This window comes from Empidonax traillii, unplaced genomic scaffold (genome assembly GCF_003031625.1).
Source record: "Empidonax traillii isolate 1590-97213 ecotype Southwest subspecies unplaced genomic scaffold, ASM303162v1 scaffold427:size767076, whole genome shotgun sequence".
NCBI classification, from domain to species: domain Eukaryota; kingdom Metazoa; phylum Chordata; class Aves; order Passeriformes; family Tyrannidae; genus Empidonax; species Empidonax traillii.
In genome coordinates this window covers 5,611-16,942 of record NW_020955620.1, presented here as the reverse complement: position 1 = coordinate 16,942, position 11,332 = coordinate 5,611, and the positions used below count along the sequence as shown (strand labels likewise).

General features: G+C 39.2%; 1 protein-coding gene across 1 annotated transcript in view; it reads left to right on the top strand.

The window, feature by feature from the left end:
- Positions 1-11,332, top strand: part of BANK1 (B cell scaffold protein with ankyrin repeats 1) — a gene marked incomplete at its 3' end in the record, with an annotated part of 115,697 nt that overhangs the window by 99,234 nt on the left and 5,131 nt on the right. The gene's annotated exons all lie outside the window — the stretch shown is intronic.

The following is an 11,332-nucleotide window of genomic DNA, read 5'->3' as shown; positions in this document are numbered from 1 at the left end:
GACTGGCCATTACATTATACTTATCTAGTGTGGTGAGCTGACCATAGCCAGCTAAGCACCCACACAACTGCTCACTTACCCCTCTGCCCCACCTCTAGTGAATGAGAGAGAGGATAGGAAAAGCAAGATATATGCAGTTTAGTATGTGAAGGAAAAAGGAGGAAAAAACAAGTGAAGCAAAGGAAATCTTTCACCACCTCCCACAACCAGACCCATGCCCAGCCAGTCTCCAAGAAGCCCCCTTGGAAACCAAAAAGCCCAGTCTCATCTACCTGTTTCTATTACTGAGCATGACATTAAATGGCATGGACTATCCATTGGCCCTCCCAACTTCTTGCCCACCTCAGCCTATTCCCTGGGAGGGGGCAGAGGAGGAAAAAGAGAAGATATTGAGGCTGTACCAGCACTCTTCAGTAATAACCAATACATGGGTGCGTTGTTGACACTGTTTAGTGACGAATCCACAACACAGAACCATATGGGCTACTATGAAAAAAGTTAACTCCTTTCCAGCCAGACCCAGTACATCTATATAAAGCCTGTTCAGATTTCCATGGGGAATACTTATGGAACGGGTCCTTCATCTCGCAATATCTACTAAATGTCACTTAATGAATCTTCTACGTCCTCTTGCACTTCCCAGGGACCTGAGCATGTGTGAACTCTCCTGCAGCTGAGAGCATATCAGTGCTACTGCTGGTTCCACCAGCAGCTAATTACCACTTGAAATTAGTATTTTGCTGAACTGATCTCAGCAAATGTAAAGCAAAATCTCCCAGACATTAAAGAAATAAGCAGGAGGTAAAATGAATAACTGTAAAGTTCAACAGAGAAATGGTCAGCAGGTGCTGACTTGGCAAAGGAGTGGAGCATTCCCCTTTCAATTTGTGGTGAAAGGAGCCTGGTTCCAGTTTTGGTCCCACAAGCTGCCACAGCTCTTAGGGACAGGGCTTAGTGGGACTTGGCAGCGTTATGTCTATGTTTGGTCTTCATGATCTTGGAGATCTTTTCTAGCCTAAATGGCGCTGTGATTCTCTCTCTCTGCTGTCGCTTGGTCTGCTAAGGGAGGAGTAATTTAGTAACTACACTGAAAGTTCTAGCAGTGTAATTCTCATCAAGTGAAACACTCTAGAGAATGGTTATTCCTTTGCCCAGGAAAAAAAAAAATCAGAAAATCAAGAAAAAATTCTTATCCTGCTAGATTGAAAAACTAACCTGTGTGAGAGATAGGATTGCTTTTGTGGAGTTTGCAATGATTACACAGCCTGTCAAACAGCAGTGGATATTTTGTTCAGCAGAATCAGTACTCTACAAGATTTGAAAGTCTTTCAGAAAGTTGTGTGGGTGTGTGAAAATTGAAGTAACAAGAATTGTCATTAAAGGAGAAATGAGCTAAAATGAGTCTGAGGAGAAATTTTATTTTTGAATGCTCAGAAGAAAAATCCCTTGATACTCAGTAGTTAGATTAGAGAACAGCATAAATGCTTAGAAGAGGGAAAGCGAGCACAAATTCTTCAAATGGAGGCTGCAATGATTTGATTTTTTAAAATATGTTTTTGTACATACCAGTAAATTAAGTTCCGTTATTAGAAGTCACTTTTTGTTTCTCTTGCAGTAATGGTTGTCTCTTAAAGCCATAGTCATGAAGGCTGTATAATAATAAATGGACAGTTATCGATGTGCTGAGTTTGTACATAGTTTGATTTTTTTTTGTTCGTTGTTTGTTTCTCAGTGGTGGTGATTTGGAAAAAGGGAGGGGCTTTTTTCCCCAGAAACTCATTGAAAAGTAGGAGTTAAAAAAACTGAGTAGCAGAAAGTTTGCTGTGATTTGATAGACGGGCATACAAAGTAAGTGTGAAGTTACACAGAATAATGTTGCAAGTAGGAATCACTTCAGGGACGCTGGCTGATATGCAGTGCAGTAAATCTGCTTGTAATGAAGTTAAAGCAGACATGCAACTGAAATTGTTTAGTAAGGGAGCCTAGAAGGAAATTGCTTAAGATTCCAATATGTTATTTGAAATGAAACAATTCTTTTTGCTCTTATTGAAACATCTGAGCCCAAAGTTGGGTGTTAACTTGTGTTTTGTTAGTTTCTTAATATTGTACAAGTCATTCTTTTAGTCATACATTTGCTCCAAATTGATCGCAGCATCATTAGATTTTGGCAGTGGAGCATTTAATTTCTGATTTATTTTATGTAATCATCTATCTTTGGTAGTTGTGTGCATTTTTGTACTCTCAGCACATTGGAATGAGAATTTTAACATTTCTGTGTTGCAGAAGATCTGGTAGCAGTTGAGAATTCTGACAAATTATATTGCAGAGGGAATTTTACAAATTATAGTGAATGTCACAGTATTACTTTTACTGTCATTGTGTGTCCTTACTCGGTTTTCTACCTTATTTAGTATGTGGGGTTTTTTTGTTGTAGTTTGTTGGGATTAGTTTAATCAGCACATAAGTATGCTCTCGTCTGTGAGATCATGTGATACTCCTGATTTGAATTAACATAAACAAAGTAGAAAGTGTTGGGTTAAACTGAAATCCATACAGATAAATAAAGCAATTATACACACACCTGTGACCCAGAAAGAGAAATCTGTGCTCTGGTAAAGATAATGCTGCAGTTTTGCACAACAGGAACATGCCTTTGAGAGAAAATCATGTGTCCTGTTGAGGTAGAATTGGAGAACAGTTTGAATCCAAAGGGAATTTTAAAGGTATCTAAACTACCCTCCCTGCCATAGGCAGGATAGATGATGCTGCTTAAAGCCCTGCCCATCCTGATCTTGAACACTTAAAACTGTTAGGAGTTAAAGGCATAATGGATGTATATTAAAGCCATAATGGGGGTAGGGGTCATGGATTTAAGATGCAATAACACTTATGTGTTTATTATGTCCAGACATCTGATAAAAAACCACATGGTGTAAGCAGCTGCATGAGAAAGACATGAGGGGTTAGCAGTAAATTATGATCGCTTGCAACTCTGAGAAGTCCTTTTGAGTAACGGAGCAATCATTGCCTTTTGTTCCTGGAATGAGCAGCTTTATTCAAAAATACAGTTAATGGTGGTAAAATACCTGTTCTTTTTGCGGTCTGACTCATGTGGCACACACAGGTTTAGGTCAGTTGCCTCTCACTCAGCTGGCTAATGGTTATTAGGGGCACTGAGGATTCTGTCATCTTGTACTGATATCACAAGGCCTCAGTAACACACAGGAAATTGAAGGGAAGTAATGGAAAACATAGCACTGAACAGCATCAGTGAGAAAAATCCCAGGAACTTTTTAACACCCTTTTACTTGTCCTGTGACCAAGTAGAGCAGAAAAGGATGTTCTAACTCATTTCTGGGAGCTGGATGGGGTGATCTCTCTGGGTCAGCAATGCTGCATGTGCAGCTCCTGAGCGTAGACTGAGATGTGCACAAGTCCAAGATGCGGTGTAGGGCTTAGGCACTGTGACACATACACCCTCTCATCTGTGGTGAAGCAGAGAACAAAGCCAAGGGCCCACCTTGTCCAGCAGTGTGAAGGACATCAGGGATGGCTCAGCCTTTGAGAAGGCAGAGTGCCTTGCAAATCAACTTGCCCTGACAGATGTGGAGCAGGCAGAAGGAAATAGCAGTTTTGACTGGCAGGATAATACATAGTGTTGTTTTTGGCTTTTTTTAAGGCAAGCCTCCTGCTTAGGTCAGGAGGCCATGTTCGAGTGTTTCAAGTGCTGAATTTAGCCCCTGGGCTGCTCAGCCCACACGGCTTTTAGCTGCTGTCTTTCAGCACTGCGTAGCAGAACATGTGCAGCAAAACTTCTTCCCACCACTTTTCTTCCCACCTGCCCAGCTTTACAAGCAGGTTAGATTCCCAAGTGGTTTTTGTCTTTGATTGTAACACTGAATTGAATGTTTCATTGCACTCGTGCCTTAGAGAAATTTGTGTTTTCTCATGTTTTTTTGTGTGTATGAGCTATCAAGCAAGCTAATAGAGTAGTAAAAGTGTTTGACATTAATAAAGCTAATGAACAGCAATGTTGTATCTGTCCTCATGCATGCAATCAATTTTATGAAGCTGGCTTTTTCAGTCATTTCTCCAGGTGCTTATACAGGACCCTGGGAAAAATGAGTAATAAATACTTAAACACTTCCAATACTTTGATGAATATTTTACATTGTAGAATATGTGAAATTAGTAATTAATGCAGACTTGAGAGTTAGAAAAATTTTTATAACCAGAATTGCTGGTCACTAGGCTCAGGGGTACAACTGGAACTGAATGAAAGAAAAGTGTTTGCCAAATCATCTGCTTACATTTCATGAAGTACTGAGAGTGCAAATGGAAAATGTTTCCTAGGGTGTACTAGTTCTCACCTTTGCGTTCTGGAAAGCTCTGGTAGAGCAGTGACACTGGACATAGTATAGGCTAGACCACAGCGAGGGTGAGACAAAAGCAGCAAAAGCTGTGAAGATGATGCCAAATGGCAGTATATCCCTTCTGCTTCAGCTGCTGCATCTAGAGCCTATGCAGACAGTACTGGCAGGTCTGAGGAGTGGTACAAGCAAATCACCTGGGGCTGGGAAAAAGATCCAACTGCTGTGTTTCAATCTAGTTTCTCTGAAAACAAGGGCATTAGAAAGAAAATCTTGTATGCCTTTGACAAGGAAATAGAGGAAACATCCAGCCAAGGAAAACAATTTCTTCTGTCTTGAGATTCTGAGGTGACTTACCCTATTTAGATCTCGCTTTCCTCTGTACTTAAGTTCACTTCCAGTGAGAGGATGCTATAGTTAAGGTTGCAGTATGTTAAGCAGTGTAAGTGTCCCACCTCTGTAATTTCTGCCTGCTGATGACTGTATCCATGTCAGCCAAAAGTGCAGTGAAGGCCTCTGGTTAATAAACCCTTCAGAGCACAGGAGAAGAGCCCTTCCCCTGGGAGGGGGCCATTGCCCTGCTTGGACTTCTGGTTTTGCCAGCACAGTTTACCTCTCGTGGAAATAAATAACCTGGCAAGTATACCATTTGATATCTAGCAACAGAGGAAAGTGGTGTTTTATTGTTGCTGCTGCCTTCAGGGGCAGATGGAAGAGAGTAGGCCAGAAGGACAGCCCTTTCTTTTGGGAAGGGCTCTCCACATTCACCCCAGTATAAATTTTCACTGCAAGGCAACTCTGTCTTCATTGTCACCGAAGTGGCAGTGTTTGTCCATCAGAAACTACCCAGAAGTACTTCATAAAGCTAGCCTTAAAATTGTTATTCTGGTAGTACTTAAGGAAGGAGGAATCTAGTCCTGCTTTTGCAGAATTTAAGTCCTTCCTACATGAAATGTGAATGTCACCCACCCAAAACCAGCTAATATTAAAAAACAAAGTTGGCTGCAAGGAAAGCACTTGGAAGAAGTGTAGGGCTAAGGAATATATTATGTTGATGCTGTAATGCTAGGTAAGCAGAAGAGCTGAGTTTCTAAATGAGTGTGTCAGGGCCAAAAAAAACCCAAAAAATGACTCAGTAATGAAACAGGAACTGATGGATTCATATTTTTCTGCTCCTGAGATCAGAAATACCAATATAGGGCATAGAATTCCAAGTATGGTAGTACTATGTATTACATTTAATCTGGTTTTATATCTTCAGAGCATGCATGAAAGTAGATTTTGTGGGAAGATCAGATGAGCTTTTTCTACGAGTTGTTTTATCAGAGGCAATCCTAGTTTTCAGTTGTACAGTTTGTGGAGAGATAGTAAGGTTTCCATTACATCAAACAGTCACATGGAAAAGGCCAGGAAATTACTGAAAAACTTTTTTGTAGTTTTCTTCTTAAATTATCTGGAAGAGACTTTCAACTTTGCATTAGAGAGGTTGTAGGAATTGGGGAGTTTTGTTTGTTTGGAGATTTTGAGGGTTGGTTATGGTGGTTGGGTTTTTGAGGGGCAGGGTTGTTTAGTTCAGGGCAGGGGTTGTTGTTGGTTTGGTTTGGTTTGGTTCAATTTAGTGGTTGGTTGGTGGTTTTTTTTTGCAAGTTGACCTTCTTTAGAAGAATCCAGCATTCTTTTTCAGAAGGAAACCAGCATATTTTCTTTTGGTGTTCATGCCAGTACTTTGAATTGAATAGGTGAAACACATGCCTCATGAGAACTTCTCATGATCATATTAGGTCTTGTTCTCAAATTGAGGCTTAGGTTGCTTATGCTATGTCCCTTTTCTAGAATCTGGAATGCTGATCAATAGTGATTTGTGTTGTCTGCAAAATGGGAAGGGGTGGGGATTTTTAGTCTAAAGAAATAATAAGGAAAAGTAGGCTAGTGCTCAAAAATCTTAGGCATGTTAAGATAAGAATACAGTTCTTTAATGTGACCAAACTGGCAATATTTGTGTAATAGATAGATAGTGGAATAATTTACAGCATTTGTATGAAAGAGTATAGCTTTTCCAGGAAACTAAAGGGAAAACAGTTTGTGTCCCAGCATGTAGGCTTGCTCTGAGGTCCAGATCACCAGCATGTGCCTGGAAAGGAATACAGCGGGAAGCATTATCCAACAGGTTTTTCAATGCATTGGTAAGATTTTGACATTTAAGGTGAAAGAAATAGCTAGAGGACTCTTTTCTCTGTAAATAAAGAAGAGGAAATCGTTGAGGTTGTCCAGACAGGGTAACCTTGGTGAGAGCAATCTAAGGTATGTTATTATATACAGTTTCTATGATGGGAATGAAAAATAACAACATAATAGCAGCAGATTTCAAAGAAAAGCATATCAAAGTGCATACCTACCTCATAGTGTAAGGTTGAAAGAGTAGTAAAAGAACAACCCCAAATAAAGTCCACAGGAAGTAGAAACTGTATTGGGTTACTAAGGTCAAAGACAGAATTATAGCACAGGCACTTAAGGATACTGTGAGAGAGACTAAGGCACAAAATGAAATGCAACTAACAAGAGAAACCGTAAGTAATAAGAAATGTTTTTATAAGGCTAGTTTTCAGCGATTCGTTATCAAAATAGAAAGGCTTATTAATTAGTGTTGTCCTGTTTCCTGTACTATTCAGTACCCTATTAGCAATTTAAAGAATAGAAAGATTTTTCAAATTCCATGATCCAGTGTTGTGATCTATGAAGGGACATACTGTTATCCGGTTACATGAAATTTTGAAGAGTGCACAGTTCACATCTACTTCTGGGTTTTCAAAGCTGTTGATTTCACTTTTCAGAAGGAACTGTATGACATATTGAGGTCTGTACTGAAGAGAAAAAATAAAGGCAAGGCACTGAAAGGAAAAGGGCAAATGAAACCATGTCCTCTTGGTTTTATACTGTTTTTCTTTAGGATGCACTGACTTCAAAGACATAGGCATCCATGTACCTTCACAACTGGTATAAAATAATTTTAAAAGCACTGCTGTACTTGCACCTGGGCTCCACATACTCTTGCAGCCTTTCTGGCAAGTCCATATAGACTGGGATAGCTTTAATCAGCATGTGACTGCTTGTTTCTCAGAGTCCAGGAGAATCAGGGCTCCAGGTTAGCAGAGGGAGAGGGCAGCTGTTGGAGTCTTTCAGATGGTGCATCTCAAAAAGAAGTCAAGTGGTGGAAACTGATGTTTTCTGATGTTCAGTGCAAGTTCAACTCCAGGTGACTGGCAATGTTATCTTGTTGCTTAGCAGAGCTAAGCTCAGAAGAGGCTGCCTAAGCTGTGCCTTTAGGACAACCATGCCTGTCCTCTGATCTGAAATGCTGAGCTACAGAATAGTGGGAGACAGATGAACAAGCAGTGCATCTCTTGGAAGAACTGCGAACTTTGAATGTTGGGAGGGGAGTAAGAAGGAGCGTTGTGGTGATGTGTTATAAACAAAGCGCACAACCAGATCTGTCTCAGCACTGAAAGAACAGGCCTTAGAGTGACTGCATAGTATTTTTGAGATGTCTAATAGCAAGCCTGAATGCTATCCAACAGGCAGCTGGAAATGCCCTGGAGTCCAGAAGAAGATCAAATTGTCTTTTACCTAAACAAATTAAAGGCAGCACCTTCAGTTTAATCTAGTGTTTGAAGTCTTGCATCTCCCAGAAAAAGGTTTGATGAAGAAAACTGTTAGGCAGATGGACTGACTGAAGTGTGAAAATTGAATTAAGATTAGAATTAAAATCTAGATGTGACTGGTAATCCTATGAATTATGGGCTTTGTGAGACTCACTGCAGGGAGCTGCCTTTTTTGTACTCTCCTACTTGAAATATTGGCTACAGTAAAGGTAATTTGTATGGAAAAGTAGAAGGGCATTGCCTACCTCAGGCAGTAATGCACTAACTTTCAGGAGACAAAATCTTGAGGAAGGAACACATGATGTTCTTCAGACATTTTTTACACAGGATAAAGAAGCATCATTTCCTCCTGAAGCAGAGGATATCTGGGGAAGGAGCTACAGAGTATATCCTAGTACAGCCTCACTTACATGAAGGGAAGAAAATAGTCCAAGTTTTAGTGTATAATGAAAATCTCTGCAGAGCCTCACAGTATATGTATTTCATTTAGCATTTGAAGTGGTTCTGGAATAATGTGTCTTGTTCAGTATTCAGGAGTTTGCCAAGGCAGGATGTGAACCATTAGGTACAATGGTACTGAAAACTGAACAGCACAGAGCTGTGACTTGACCAAGTTTGCAAGAAATGAGAGGATAATCAACAGATGGGATGACAGATTTGTCAAGACAGAGGCACAAGGCTGTCAAGTCCGTATCAGCATTTTAATGGTACATTTGATATTTAAGCACCTCTTTTTTAGTCTAAACAAAATTTAAATCTTCCAGTGCACTTCTATTCATTGTCCTGTATCATGCCAGGGAGCTAACTTCCAGTAATTGCTTTTTAATTCAACCCTAACTAAAGAGAGTGTCTTGTCAAAGGGTTCAATGAGAATTTTGCAAGCAATGATAAGGACTTTCTCCGTCAATTTTCCTAATTGCTGCAATCCAGAAAAACTAAGGATGTAGGACACAGCATGCATTTCCAAAGTACAGCAGAGACACAGAAGGCTTTGTTATGTACATTTAAATTTTTTTAACAAATACCAGTACAATAAGATGAAACAGAGATGTAAGTCTGAATTTAAACTCACAAGGCATGTAATTATTCAGTGTAAAATATATATATATATATACAGTGAAATTTCAACTTATTGAGGGCCAATTTAATGAAAGAAAAGGACAACTAATAATTTGACAACTGGAAAACAATGGAATAAAGTGCATAAGGATCATATGAATTAATGTATTATTACTCTAAACATTATCCCAGGCCCAATTTAAACATGAAGATCTGATTTTTGAAAGCTGTTGAGCAATGTACCATCAGGAGTTCTGTCTTCTTTTATTTCTAGGAATTTAAGGTACAGATATCTTTTTAGATATATCCATTTATATCTTACACATAAGGATTAATGTGAACTGTGATTGATATATTTATCTGTGAGTATCTGTTTATAAACTAAATAACAATGTCTGGGTGCTTCTAACTCTTACCATATCTAACTCTTGCCATATCTAGGTATCACTGGTGGATTGAATTCCTCTGAATTCTTTAGTTTCACTCCTCACTAAACAAGAAGGTACAACACACCCAGTTTCAATGGTGTGGGCCCTTGCCAGAGCGGATGATTCTGTCTCAGTACAGAGTCATTGGAGGGAAATACTTTGAGGGATGGGAAAATCCTTGGTATAACAAGGAGAAAATCTTTTGAAAACGTGCCTTAAAAACATGGCTTTTCAGAAGACCATTGTAAGAAATGCTGACAAGATGGATAATAATAATTTTGATAATGAATTCCTGAGTAAATAACTGAGATAAAGCAATTCAGGCTTTGTCCCTCTTATGAGGGACAACTTTGAAGCTATTCAAAAACTTGACCTTTTTGAAGGACAGTTAATCAAGACAGTTAAAATACATAACTGAAAGAAAATTAAGTATCTACTTTTTGATGTTGAGAGATGGCATTTAATCTCAGGACTCGAAACATTATCAGTCTCTCAGAGGACTTTCAATTCATCCCAACTTTCTTGTTGTATCCTGAGGTAAGGAAATTATTTTCCCAACTCACAAACTAGTTTCAAATACTCAGTGCCCTTTTCCCTAATCTGCTGGGAGCTGTTCTGTACTGACAGCAACAACTTTTTTCTAGCTTTTTTATTGTAACACTGGTTCCCAATGAAGCTGGTTCTTCCTTTGGCAGGTGACATGACATCCATAAGAAATCTCAGTATAAATCAAAGACCCATTTTCAGCCCAAAATGCTCAAATGACTTGGAAGTTCAGGTCCATGCACGAGTTGTACCCAACACCCTAAAAGTAGAAACATCATGCTAACTGTGCTGTTACATTCAAGTTACATGACCCAGCCCCTATAAAAGACCTAAAACTAATGGACATTCATTCAGGGCATCACAACAAAGTTTGCAAGCTGAGCCATGACACTGTTCTGATTTAGCTATATTGGTTTGCATTCTTAAATAAAGACTGCCTTTGGAGACCTGCACTGTTTTCAGATGCATGGTGTCATCGTACCCAGTGTCAGAGGAGACGTCTGTCATTAATTTGCATTACACAGAATTTTTTTCCAGTGTAACCATATTTAGTTAAAGATTGTTTCCATCTGTTCAGCTTTTCTGTGTCTCACAGGTCCAGGAGACTTTTAGAAAGTGTAGTCAGGGACTAAACTTCTGAATTGCATCATGAATTCCCGAAGATTCAGCATTATCAGTAGAGCCATTATAAGCTATATGGCTGACCTTCAGTCTTTTGAAACACTGATGTTTCAAAAATACATATTAATTATATCTATTCTATTGTTTTTCTGTGAGGCACCATGTTTCCTTCAGCTGAAAAATATCTGTGTTGAAGAAAATCAGCAAATGCCCTTTGTTTCTTCACTTACCCTTTTGACTTCATTCTACCAACTGTATATCCATGAGTACTTCATGTTTGCAAAGATAAAAGTGGAGATTTTGAAAGATTTTTCCCTGGTGTGTAACTCCAGTGTCATAGCAGGAGAGCTTAATACATCTAGAGCTCTTCTTGCTTGATTTCTTCTACGCACGACCTCTCTTCACAGGAAACATATTTATTTATTAGGCCTTACTTATTCCCACAATGTACACTTACATTTAGCACATGCAGGCCTAAATCTTTTGAAAATAAGTATTCTGCAAAGCTCTAACTTTGGGGCTTTTAAGAAGCATCCTGTTTCTGCAAAATATAGAGGAAGCACAAAAATGATGGGGAAGTTCAAGAAAAACAGGATTCTCTCACTGATGCACACATTGCATGGGCACAGAAGGCAGAGATTAATAGTTT